Here is a 13,754-nt window from a genome sequence, read left to right on the forward strand (position 1 = left end):
AAAATCTTTAAAAGAAGTCACCTTGAAATGTAAACTAGATCATTCAGGAAAGGGACAGGGCTTCTGTGTCATTCTCCTGAGCCTATACATCCATCTAGATGCTATATTCGGCTCAAAATCAATGGACTCCGTTATTGATACATATCAGGTGACCCACAAATCATTCTTGGTGTTAAAATTAGCAATGTAAGTGAACCTGAGAAAACAAAGTACATGCAAAGCAGAAGCTCAAAATGTCCTGGTCCTTCTAGCCGGCCAGAGTAAACCCATGTCTCCAGGAGAATTAGGCAGAAATTAAAAATGGGAGGAATGTGATTAATATGGAGGCAATGGAATCTGATCTTGAGAGAAAAGCATAAAACAATTCATAGCACAATTTTAATAAGGCTTCCACCTTTCCATTCCAGTTGTAAAGAGTACTCCCAGAGGATTCTAACACAGTTTTTTTTTTTTTAAGATTTTATTTATTTATTTGAGAGAGAGAGAGCATGTGCATGTGTATGCATGAGCGGGGTGAGGGGAGCAGAAGGAAAAGGGCAAGCCGACTCTGAGCTAAGCAGGGAGCCCGACATGGGGCTTGATCCCAGGACCTGGAGATCATGACGTGAGCCCAAGTCAGATACTTTACCAACTGAGCTACCCAGGCACCCCCCAACAGAGATAGTTCTGATTTGATATCTTGAAATGTGGTGTTGCTTGAAGATAGAAGGGACTTCAAGTTTAACCCTAGACCCCCTAGCTTAAGTAAGACTTGGAAGGAAGAAATCAATATTGAGTATTTGACTTTTAGAGTCTGGAGTATGTTACAATAATTAATATTTTCTTGTATTCAGTTTCTAAATCTTATAATTTCTTCAATTTATATTATATCAGAATATGTACAAAAATGTCTTAAGTAGTAGGACTGAGAGCCACATTCTTATACCTTCTTTATGGAAAGAGTGAGAAAATAGAGCTTTTAACTTTTGGCAAGTTTACACTTTGTGTACTCCTTAAAAGATGAGGGAAAACCATTTTATTTCCATATCTTGAGCAGACAGGAGGGTTAACTCCATTTTAATATAATCTTCCCAGATGCTGTCAAGAACATAGGTACCTTAGAACAACCAGGAAGATCATACAACATGGTGCATTTTTTTACACCTGGACAAAAGAGAGCATTTTCACTTCTTTTTCTAAAGTCCTACCGTCTCTCCTTTCCTGATGACTCCTCTGCATAGCTTTGTTTCTTCTCCACTCTACTACACTGATGTGAATCCAGCTTTGCTGTGAGTAAGCTGGCCTGAAAGTTATTCAGAACAGCCCTTCTCAGATCAGGCAACTCCTCTGGCTCGAGGAGGAAAGATTACAATGAGGGCAACATCACACAAATGATACTTGGTGTACCCAGTGGGGTGCAGTGACAGGTCGGGGATATTAGTCAATTTAAGAGAGGATAAACTCTCTCAAACCACCATAACCTGGGGCGCCTGGGTGGCTCAGTCGGTGAAGCATCTGTCTTCGGCTCAGGTCATGATCCCAGGGTCCTGGGATCAAGTCCCCCTGCTTGTGCTCTCTCTCTGACAAATAAATAAATAAAATCTTAAAAAAAAAAAACCCACCATAACCCTATTAAGTGCCCATTTCTCTTCCTATTCTTTGTATTGTCTAAATCTGTTTCTTTTTTTTTTTTTTTAAGGTTTTATTTGTTTATTTGACAGAGAGAGAGAGAGAACACAAGCAGGAGCAGTGGCAGAGGGAGAGGGATAATCAGGCTCCCTGCTCAGCAAGGCTTCCCCAATGGGGAACTCGATTCCAGGACCCTGGGATCAGGACTTGCACCAAAGGCAGATGCTCAACCAACTAAGCTACCCAGGCACCACTGTTTCAGTCGGTTCTGGAACTCTCCTTTTGTAGAACATTACTTTGAAGTTGCCAAAACACCCTTAGTCGGTTCTGGAACTTTCCTTTTGTAGAATATTACTTTGAAGTTGCCAAAACACTGGCTTCCTATTATACTACCTAGAATGTATGCTATCCCCCACACTGGACTTCCAGTACTTCACAGCAGGGCTTGTTGGCTCAAACTCTCTTATATTGCCCCCGCCCCCTAAGAGGTAATATTGGAGAGGCTCTATACACACCTGTTAATTTATCCAGTGTCAACACAGCATGACAGTTCAGAGCAGGAACTTGATGTCAGGCAGACATGAGGTGAAGATTCAGCTCTGTCACTTGCAGGCACAGGGACCTTGGGCAAGTCACTTACCTCTCTAACGCTCAGTTTTGTCATCTGTAGTCTGGGAATAATTACAGTAGTATAGATAAGATGTTTAAAGAACAAGAGATGTTGTCCTATCCTCACTTCTCTGTCCCAGGAATGAGATGTAACATGGGCCAGATCATAATTCCTACCAAAATAAGCTACATACAGAAAGCTTTTTAAATTATCTTAAGCTATTTTCTCCAGGTATCAGCCTTAAAATGGGAGCGGACTATAATTTAAGAAACAGGATTAATGATATCTAGTACCTTCAAGATCGGCCACATGCCACATAGATTAGGTATTTTATTTATTTCAACTACTCTAAATCATAGATTTAGAACCCATGACCAAAGAAACGAGAAGCTTGAGTAAATGAAGAATAATGCTGTTACAACTGTGGTGCTGTAGGGGTCACTGTGTGATTTGGTTTCACAATACATACCTTTAAAATGGGAATACTAGGGGCGCCTGGGTGGCTCAGTCGTTAAGCGTCTGCCTTCGGCTCAGGTCATGATCCCAGGGTCCTGGAATGGAGCCCCGCATCGGGCTCCCTGCTTCACGGGAAGCCTGCTTCTCCCTCTCCCATTGCCCCCTGCTTGTGTTCCTTCTCTAGTTGTCTCTCTCTCTCTGTCAAATAAATAAAAAATAAATAAATAAAATAAATAAAATAAAGTGGGAATACTGGGGCTCCTGGCTGCCCGAGTTAAAAGAACATGCAACTCTTGATCTCCAGGTTGTGAGTTTGAGCCCACGTTGGGTATAGAGATTTAAAAAAGAACTTTAAAAAATAAATATGAGTACTGACATGTTCTAAAATAATTTATTTCTGCCAAGATGTTGGTTTCAAGATACTATTTCTTGTTAAGGGATCAGAGTTCCTGGACACCTACCTGGGTGGTTCAGTCGGTTAAGCGTCTGCCTTCAGCTCAGGTCATATCTGAGGCATGTCATGAAATGATTAAATATAATGAGAATTTCCTCAGTTAGGTAATTAGGGACTTATCACTAGGTTCAGTTTAGTCACAAACACAAGGGACAATAAAATCTAAAGCAAACATCATTATATGTCTATTGTAAATGTTAAGATCCGTCTTTTATGCAGCAAAAGATTTACCTACTCAAGTTAGTAGAAAAATGTCTACATTTCCAAAGCCCCACATCAGGGGTGCTGTATCCCAGGATAAGCAGGTTTGAGAACAAAATTAGAAGTGTGTGTGTGTTTGCACTTTGAATGGGTGTGATGTTCAGAACAATCAATGTGAAATTAACAGTTATGAAAGTACTTTGAAAAGTGAAGCCCTCACACACTTTGGGTACAAAAATTTTATTTAGGGGCACCTGGGTGGCTCAGTTGGTTGGGTGTCTGCTTTTGGCTCAGGTCATGATCCCAGGGTCCTGGGATCGAGCCTCACATCGGGCTCCCTGCTCAGCGGGGAGCCTGTTTCTCCCTTTCCTCCCTGCTCGTGCTCCCTTTCTCTCTGTCAAATAAATAAATAAAATAATAAAATAATTTATTTAGTGGCAATTTTCATTTTCCAAGTAAGAAGTCTTTGACAGAGAGAGCAAGCACACAAGCAGGGGGAGCGGCAGGCAGAGGGAGAGGGAGAAGCAGGCTCTTCGCTGAGCAGGGAGCCTGATGTGGGGCTCAATCTCAGGACCCTGGGATCATGACCTGAGCCGAAGGCAGATGCTTAACCGACTGAGTCCCCCAAGCGCCCCCCCAAGGAAGAAGTCTTCGCAAAAACTCAGAGTTTTCTAAAGAAGTCATCAAACTGACTGTTATGGATAGACCCTATGGTGGCCCCTCTGTTCATACACGGTATCATCCCCACCTTGAGTGGGAGTGGGACCTGTGATTTGCTTCTCACTGACAGAATAGGGCAAGGGTGATGGGATGTCACTGCCGTGATTATGTTACCTTATATAAGACTATGTGTTAGCAGACTGGAGAGAGAGACTCCCCTAGCCGGCTCAGAAAATAAGCTAAAATCATGTGAGATTGCCTATGGTCAGGGCCCCACGGCAAGGAATTTCAGGCAGCTTCTAGAAGCTGAGAGTGGCCTTTGGCAGGTAGGCAGCTAGCAAATAGGGACCTGTCCTAAAGCCACAAGGAAATGAATTCTGCCAACAACCCAAATGAGTTTGGGAGTGGATGCTTCCCTAGTCAAGGCTCCAGATAAAAACATGGCCTGACTGATACCTGGATTACAGGCTGTGAGACCCTGAACAGGGGGCCTAGTGAAGCTATGCCCAGACTCCTGACACCAACAAACTATGATATAATAACTTTCTGTTGGTTTAAGCCGCTAAATTTCTGATTAATTTGTTAACATGGCAATAGAAAACTAACACAGGTTGCAATGGGCTGAGCCAAAGTCTAGATGTGTGGATGTGAAAGGCTTGAATTTCCCTGTCATTATCTGGATCAGGGATGGCAAGCAAGTTTCATCCCCTCTTCCTATGCTTGCTAATGATAGCTCTCCGGATTGTCATGGGGTAGATGGAATAGTTCACCAGAGGTGTCCATGCCCAAATCCCTACATCCTGTGAATATGTTACATTATATACTAAAAAAGGACTTGGCAGAGGCACCTGGGTGGCTCAGTCGTTTAAGCGTCTGACTTCAGCTCAGGTTGTGATCTTGGGGTCCTGGGATGGAGCCCTGCATTGGGATCCGTGCTCAGTGGGGAGTCTGCTTGAGATTCTCTCTCCCTCTCCCTCTGCCCCTACCCCCGCCCCACTTGTGCTCTCTCTCAAATAAATAAATAAAATCTTAAAAAAAAAAAAAAAAGGACTTGGGTGCCTGGGTGGCCCAGTCGGTTGGGCATCTGCCTTCGGCTCAGGTCATGATCCTGGGGTCCTGGGATTGAGTCCCTCGTCGGGCTCCCTGCACAGCAGGGAGTCTGCTTCTCCCTCTTCCTCTGCTGCGTTCTCTCTGTCCAATAAATAAATAAAAGGACTTGGCAGATATAATTAAGGTTATGGACCTTAACATAGGGAGATTCTCCTGGGTTAGGTGGGTGGGGCAAATCTAATCACACATAAAAGCAGAGAACTTCACCTGGCTAGAGGCAACAGACTTGAGGCAAAAGGAACAGTTGGAGAGATTCAGATTGTGAGAGGGACTCCATCAGCTGTTGAGGAAGGAAGGCCACACAGAAAGCATGAGAAGGAAGTTTCTAGAAGCAAAAACTGCCTCCCAGCTGACAGACAACGAGGAAATGAGGTCCTCGGTCCCCAAACTACAAGGAACCGAATTTAGCTAAAAACCTGAATGAGCTTGGTAGTGAATTCATCCCCAAAGCCTCCAGAAAGAAATACAGCCCTGCTCACACCTTGATTTCAGTCCTGTCACACTGTAAACAGGATCCAGCAAAGCTACATATTACCTAGACTGCTGACCTACAGAACCAGGAGATGAGAAATTTGTGTTAAGTGACGACGTTTGTGGTCATTTGTTACTGCAGCAATGACAAATTCATACATGCTGTGTTGGGGAGGATTCTGAGCCTAGAGCTGGGGACTGTGGGAAAGCACTCATTGACTGATCAAAGATATGTGCCATGGAAACAACATAGAGGTGGCTTATAGGGTTCTTCATTTGTCACTCATGATCTACGTGCTGTGCTCGGGGGTGGAGATTACCTAGCTCTTCCTTCTGCCTGGAAAGCCCTGCCGCCGCCTCCCCCCTCCCCCCGCCCCCAGATATCTGTAAAGGCTTGTTCTCTTTCTTCTGGCCTACACTCAAAACCAATTCACCAGGGGGTCTTTACTGCCCACCCTCACTGAAATTTCATCTCTTACCCTTCTGGAAACATTTTACACCATGTCCCTGCTCCATTTTTTCCCTTTAGCTCTTGTCACCTCATCGTACCCTTATTTACTTGGCTTACCGCCCGTGTCCCTACCAGTAGAAGCAAGCTCCATGCAGTTGGAGGTTTTTGTGTCTTTTGTTTGACAATTTATTCCCAGAACCTAGAACAGTGCCTAGAGCCTAAATATCTGTTGAAATTAGCATTAAAATGAAGAGACATTTTATTCTGGTTTGTCAAGTTCACAAATCCCGGCATAGGACGGTCGTCTTATATGGAGGGACAGGAAGGGAGGTCGGTCAGCACAGAGTACAGAAGGCATAACCGTGGCGCACACACTTTCCCAAGGTGGAGCTTGGCTCTTCTGTCACAGCTGCCTGCCTGGACGGGAGCAAGTCGCCACACCCCCCATCAGGTCCAAGGAGGACTGGAGGAGAATGTGGTCATAATATGCAAATGATTCCTCTTGCACTAGTTCCTTCACCTGGGAGGAAGCAGAACACACACGACAAAGTTGGATGTTTTCCCATCCAGTTCTACCCTGGATGCTATAACACAAGGAAATCCTTCAGATTCTGGGCCAATTTAGGTGTTTCGATGTGTAAAACCTTCTCACTTCAAGAGCCAACCATGTGTGGCTGTCCTTTGCTTACATGCTATAAATAACCAAATTAACCCATCTAGAGGATGTGGGCCGCAGACACCAAGCTCGCAAAAAGAAAGGCTAGAACATTCGCAAGGATGATGGGATTTTAGCAGGTTTACAAGGTAAATGGCCAGCATTACAAAATAGCACTTGCCCTGCCGAGGACTACTGATTTCAGGGTCAGCAGAGGTGGGTTTCGATCTGCTTAACCCTAAAGTGAGACACAAGCAGCATTCTTACTGGATAGAGAACAGATTAAGGCCTGGCTCCAAGCCTGGGAATGTCCTGGTGAGCCGTTTAAATGACATTCTCGAGAAGCAGGTTCCTGTGGGGAAATGGAATTGGGAAGTGAGCTTCCAGACAGGTAAGCGGTTACCTGACTCCAGGTGGTCACTAAAAGGCACTTTGGTTTGGGGCAGTTGAGGCAGTGAACTTGGGCATCCATGATCTGGCTTCCAAAGTAGTCTTTCCAACAGGCCCTGCAGTGTACCTGCATATAGCTCAAGAAGCACCTGCCTTCACTGCCGAGCTTGGCCCAGAAACTGCTATGACATGGGTACACTCTTCTGTTAAAGCTCTTTTTCTTCCGATTTTGATCAAAATCCAAGACTACTTGGATCAGGTTCAACAATCATGCCGTATCCTGCACAGCTCTGTCGTGCACATCTTCTTTTGGACTTTTTCAGAGCCAGCCGTTCCTCCACTGCGTGTTCCCTTTTGGGAGGGGCTGGGGCTGTCCTTCTCTGCATGTTTCCCTGAGCACCTACTTTGAGCTCAAAGAGGGAGACAATGTTCAGGAATGCAGGGGTCCCTTCCTTAAGAAATTACATCCAGGGGCGCCTGGGTGGCTCAGTCAGTTAAGCGTCTGCCTTCGGCTCAGGTCATGATCCCAGGGTCCTGGGATCAAGCCCCACATCTGGCTCCCTGCTTAGCGGGGAGCCTGCTTCTCCCTCTGCCTCCGCTGCTCCCCCTGCTTGCGCTCTCTCTCTCTCTCTCTCTCTCTCTCTGTCAAATGGGTAAATAAAATCTTAAAAGAAATTACATCCAGGCTGACAGGACTGCCATAGACATGTGCATTCTTAACCAACTGAGCCACCCAGGCACCCGACATGTGCATTCTTTGTATAGATTTTCTAAGTGCTTGCAGAGAGCAATTAGCTGTGGGAAATAAGGACACTGGGAAGTTTGGGGGGGAAAAAAAAGAATATGTTCCTTTCAATGCCTTAGAACTTTAAAAACATTATTAGTTATTCCTGAAACTTCTAAAATGGACTTTGTCACTTCTGTGACATACTGTGCTGCAGAAGGAACTAATCATCTTATACCTCTGCTTAGAAATGTCTGCCTCAATAGCACATAAAGTCAAATGATACAAGAAAGAAACACCATAAAAACAAGACATAGGGTTGAAAGACTGTACAAGTGCAGATTTAGGACAATTTAGGTAAGAACTAGAGCAATGAGGCATTTTTCTTTATTTCTTTGCTTTATTTTGAAATGCCTCTTAGGAGGCAACTGGGTGGTTCAGTTGGTTAAGCATCTGACTCTTGATCTCAGGGTCGTGAGTTCAAGCCCTGCCTTGGGCTCTATGCTAGGCGCGGAGCCTACTTAAAAAAAATAAATTAAGGGTCACCTGGGTGACTTGGTTGGTTGAGCATCTTCCTTTGGCTTGGGTCATGATCTCGGGGTCCTGGGATGGAGCCCTGCATCATCGGGCTCTCTGCTCAGTGGGGAATCTACTTCTCCCTCTCACTCTTCCTCTGTGCTCTCTCTCAAATAAATAAAGAAAATCTTTAAAAATAAGAAATTAATTTTAAAAATAATAAAATGCATCTTAGGGAGGAAAAAGAACAGTGTTGCTGATTCTCTGCAAGCCTGTCCATCTAGATACTCTGCAATAATTATTAGAAATAGAAAGGTAAAAAATACTGCTATGGTGCTTGCACCCATTACAAGCCCCCAAAAGAGTTTGACTATCAGAGGGAAAGCTCACATTCCTCAAGTTTAAGCAACCTAAGTATAAAGCATTTGATCCTTGGGGTGCCTGGGTGGCTCAGTCAGTTAAGCGTCTGCCTTCCGCTCAGGTCATGATCCCAGGGTTCTGGGATCGAGCCTCACATGGGGCTCCCTGATCAGCGGGGAGCCTGCTTCTCCCTCTCTGCTGCTCTACCTACTTGTGCTCTCTATCTCTCTGTCAAGTAAATAAATAAAATCTTTAAAAAAAATAAAGCATTTGATCCTTTCTTCCTTCGAAGCAGTCTGATCAATTTAATTTGGAAAGGAAATATGGAGGATTTTCCACTGGAGATTTTTTTTTTTTAAGTTTTTTTTTATTCATTTGACAGAGAGAGACAGCAAGAGATAGAACACAGGCAGGGAGAGTGGGAGAGGGAGAAGCAGGCCTCCCGCCGAGCAGGGAGCCCGACACAAGACTCGATCCCAGGACCCTGGGATCACGACCCAAGCCGAAGGCAGACGCTTAATGACAGAGCCACCCAGCCGCCCCTCCACTGGAGTTTTAAAATATTTCTCAGCAAAACAACTGTGATTAGAAAATGTTTTTTTAAGGTAAATGTATAAAAACATACCTCCCACAGGACAACTTCTTTAAAAATCTGATGATTTAAGATTAAGAAGGAATAAAAAAGAACAAAGGGGATAATGGTGGACTAGGTTATATCCAACTAACCTGTTTGCCAAAAACAATGATAAATTCTGGCAAAAATGAAAACTGTTTGCAGGCATTGGAAAGTGACCTACAGGAGGTAGAAATTGAAGGGGATCAGGCCACTGGAAGAAGGGAAACATTATAGGTCACATCCACATTTAGCAGGTTTGTTGCCCTGAACTAACCCCCAGGCTGTACGGCATGTGGCCACAGAAAGTGAGCAGAAGCTGCGGTCTCTATGGCCTTTGCAGGCAGAGGACAGCATTCAGGGTAAGATTGGCTGTAAACGTAGAGAAAAAAATAGGAAAGGGAGGTTCCATGGGGAGTTCTCAAATCTGCATATAAACTTCTCTCAAATTCTGTAAAGACTCTAAAATTGTACATGTGTGGGGTTAAAATCCAAAGAGCACAGGGGCAAAGCAACAACTGGAAGGTTAAAAGATAGGAGCCAAGAGTCCAACAGTGCCCACCGCCATGAGACAGACACAGGAGTTTATTCAACCCAAGTTAGGGGCTCCAGACAAGACATCAGGATTCCCAGGGAAACCACAGAAAGGCCGCATTTTAGGATAAAAGAGCGCATACGAGGACCAAGAGATTCTCCCTAGAAAGGGAAAACTGAAACAGACATGTGCTAAAAAAACGATAAAATCTGGGGCGCCTGGGTGGCTCAGTCATTAAGCGTCTGCCTCCGGCTCAGGTCATGATTCCAGGGTCCTGGGATCGAGCCCTGCATCAGGCTCCCTGCTCCGCGGGAAGCCTGCTTCTCCCTCTCCTACTCCCCCTGCTTGTGTTCCCTCTCTCACTGTCTCTCTCTCTGTCAAGTAAATGAATAAAATCTTAAAAAAAAAAAAAAAAACGATAAAATCTGTCAGTAATATAGCTACTTGCTAGAACAACCCATAACATGGTTTAGGGGAAAATAATAGAAAATCCAGACTATCGAACACATAGTTTCCACAATGGTCAGGGAATGAATGAATGAATGAATGAATGAATAATGAAAGTAAAACAATAACCCCCAAATTCCCCTAAATTGATCTGTATATTTAATGCAAGTCCTATAAAAAATCCCAGCAATGTTTGTTGCAGACAGAGGCTACCACATTTTAAAATTTATATGGAGGGGATGCCTGGGTGGCTCAGTCGGTTAAGCGTCTGTCTTCAGCTCAGGTCATGATCCCAGGGTCCTGGGATCGAGTCCTACATCGGGCTCCCTGCTCATCAGGAAGCCTGCTTCTCCCTCTTCCTCTGCTTGTGTGCTCTTGCTCTCTCCTTCTCTTTCTCTCTCTGACAAATAAATATATAAAATCTTTAAAATAAATAAATAAAATTTATATGGAAAAGCAATTGACCTAGAAGAGCTAAAATAACTTTTTTTCTTAAGTAGCCTCCATGCCCAACGTGGGCTTGAACTTGTGACCCTGAGATCAAGAGTTGTACGTTCTACCAACTAAGCCAGCCAGGCACCGCAGAGCTCAAAGAATTTTGGAAAAGAAAATGAAAAGGGGTGGAATTATTCTACCAGATGTTAAGTTTCATTATGTACTGAATGAAATTTAGAAAGTATGGTATTGGCAGAAGGAAAGAAACATAGATCAATAGAACAGAATTGAGAGCCCAAACACAGACCCACACAAATATGCTCAAATGATTTTTGTCAAAGCTGCAAAAGCAATTAGAGGAAAGATAGACTTTTTTTTTTTTTAAGATTTTATTTATTTGACAGAGAGAGATACAGCGAGAGAGGGAACACAAGCAGGGGGAGTGGGAGAGGGAGAAGCAGGCCTCCCGCCGAGCAGGGAGCCCGATGCGGGGCTCGATCCCAGGACTCTGGGACCATGACCTGAGCTGAAGGCAGACGCCCAACGACTGAGCCACCCAGGTGCCCTGATAGACTTTTTTTTTTTTTAAAGATTTTATTTATTTATTTGACAGAGAGAGACACAGCGAGAGAGGGAACACAAGCAGGGGGAATGGGAGAGGGAGAAGCAGGCTTCCCGCGGAGCAGGGAGCCCGATGTGGGGCTCGATCCCAGGACCCCGGGATCATGACCTGAGCCGAAGGCAGACGCTTAACGACTGAGCCACCCAGGTGCCCCTAGACTTTATTTTTTTTTTAAAGATTTTATTTATTTACTTGACAGAGAGAGAGCGCAAGTAGGCAGAGCGGTAGGCAGAGAGAGAGGGAGAAGCAGACTCCCTGCTGAGCAGGGAGCCCAACATGGAGCTCGATCCCAGGATCCTGGGATCATGACCTGAGTCAAAGGCAGACACTTAACTGACTGAGCCACCCAGGCACCCCAAGATAGACTTTTTTTAAAAAAAAGGTTTTATCCATTTATTTGTCAGAGAGAGAGAGCGCGCGCAAGCACAAGCAGGGGGAGAAGCAGGCTCCCTGCTGAGCAAGGAGCTCAACGGGGGACTCGATTCCAGGACCCTGAGCCAAAGGCAGACACTTAACTGACTGAGCCACCCAGGTATCCCAGAAAGATAGGCTTTTAAACAAATGATGCTGGAACAATTGGACATCCATAGGCAAAAAACTGACCTTGAACTAGACCTCATATCTTATGCATAATCAACTCAAAATGCATCATGGACTTAAATGTAAAATTTAAAAAGTTTAGAAAAAAAAACCATAGAATAGAATATTTGGAATTTAGGGCTGGGGAAAAAAGACCTTCTCATTGTCTAAAAGAATTTAGATAGAGGACCAGATCCAGGAAGGGAGCATCACCATAGACAACTACATTATAATATGAACTATGGGGCGATAGGGAGGAAGTTAGCAAAGTCTGTTACAATTCTTCTCTTTGTCCCATTGTTTCTCTATAACCCATAAAGACTTATTTACCAAACATTTACTCTTTCTATTCTTCCTGTGAATTGTCTTCCTTCCCTCTGAAGCCCCAGACTCCTAATTCCTCCTCCTTAGTCCAGAAAGACATTTATACCTCATTTTGCCTGACTTTGGAATCTCTCACACTTATGTGGGTTCTCCCTATATATGTAATTTTGATTCTCCTGTTAATCTGTCTCATGTCAATTTAATTCTTAAGACAGCGAAAAGTACCTTGAAGACTAGAGGAAACAGACTACAAAAACAATTTCAAAGTTCCATACACCTTACAAAGGTGGAAATGTTAGGTGAGAATTAATTATGCCTCGGGGATATCACACACATTCAAAATTCTTTAACTACCAAATGCCTTAGTCAATGTTCTATTGAGACATTTCTAACACCTCAGATTTTTATCTTCCTTTTTGTGGTCCTATTATGAAGACATTGTATGGAATTTGTCACTAGTGGGGAGATGACTTTAACCTCAGGCTGGATTCTTCCCTGTGGTAATTCAAAAGACTTTTTCATTGGCTCAGTCAGTGATGGCTAATTTGTGGATCAGTAAAATCAAGGGGTGATTGTTTGAGATCATAGAAAAGCCTAAATTGTACCAAAGGATAATTTGAAAATACAAAACAAAAAAAGAATAAGAAAAAGGGCACCTGGGTGGCTCAGTCAGTTAAGCGACCAACTCTTGATTTTGGCTCAGGTCATGATCTCAGCGTCCTGGGATGGAGCCCCACATGGGGCTCCTCATTCAGTGGGGAGCCTGTTCCAGATTTTCTCTCTTTCCCTCTGCTCACCTCCCCCCATGCAAATGTGCGTGCTCTCTCTCTCCTTGTCTCTCAATAAATAAATCTTTTTAAAAAAGAATAAGAAAAAAAGAAAAAGAAAACTCAGGGTGGGTTCATAGCTTCGCTGCATGCACAGAAGGTAATTTGTGATGGAAAGGGGGCAGCAGAAGAGAGGTGGGGAGGCCAGAGAGGCAGCCTACAAAGCAGGCCCCCGAGACCAGGGGCTGGGCTCGCAGCCAGGGGTGCCCAGACCTGGGAGGCCCAGGCCTCTCTGCTTTGTGGAGCAGGCCAGGCAAGCTCAGAGGAACAGATACCCTTAAGTTTGGGTGAGTTGATGTTCCCCTCCTCGGGCTTGCATTGTGCTCTCTCAGTCGGGCTCTGAAGGGAAAAGGAGCCGCAAGACACGAACGAGGAAAAACACATCACGGTCTCATCCATTTACAAACTCTAAGCATGAATTTTGGAAGAAAAATTTCCCCATTTTTATTAAGATATAAGTGACACACGGCCCTGTATAAGTTTAATGAGTACAGCATGATCATCTGACCTACATCTGTTGTGAAATGTTTACCACGGTCAGTTCAGTTACGTCCATCATGTCCTAGAGAGACAGACAAAACAGAAAGAGGAAAAATGTTCTTTTCTTTGTGATGCCTGGTCTTAGGATTGACCCTCTTACCAGCTTCCATATATACCCTACAGCAGTGGGGCCTATAGGCATGTTGTGTATTATATCCTCAGCACT

General features: G+C 44.2%; 1 pseudogene; it reads right to left on the reverse strand.

Annotated features, from left to right (window-relative positions):
* Nucleotides 1-6,424: 6,424 nt before the first annotated feature.
* On the reverse strand, nucleotides 6,425-7,533 carry LOC123846146 (E3 ubiquitin-protein ligase RNF14-like; annotated as a pseudogene).
* Between the last annotated feature and the right edge of the window lie 6,221 nt (nucleotides 7,534-13,754).

The sequence above is a fragment of the Mirounga angustirostris genome, unplaced genomic scaffold (genome assembly GCF_029215605.1).
Source record: "Mirounga angustirostris isolate CCGP_5_RB_7025 unplaced genomic scaffold, mMirAng1.0.hap1 SCAF_11, whole genome shotgun sequence".
Classification (NCBI taxonomy): domain Eukaryota; kingdom Metazoa; phylum Chordata; class Mammalia; order Carnivora; family Phocidae; genus Mirounga; species Mirounga angustirostris.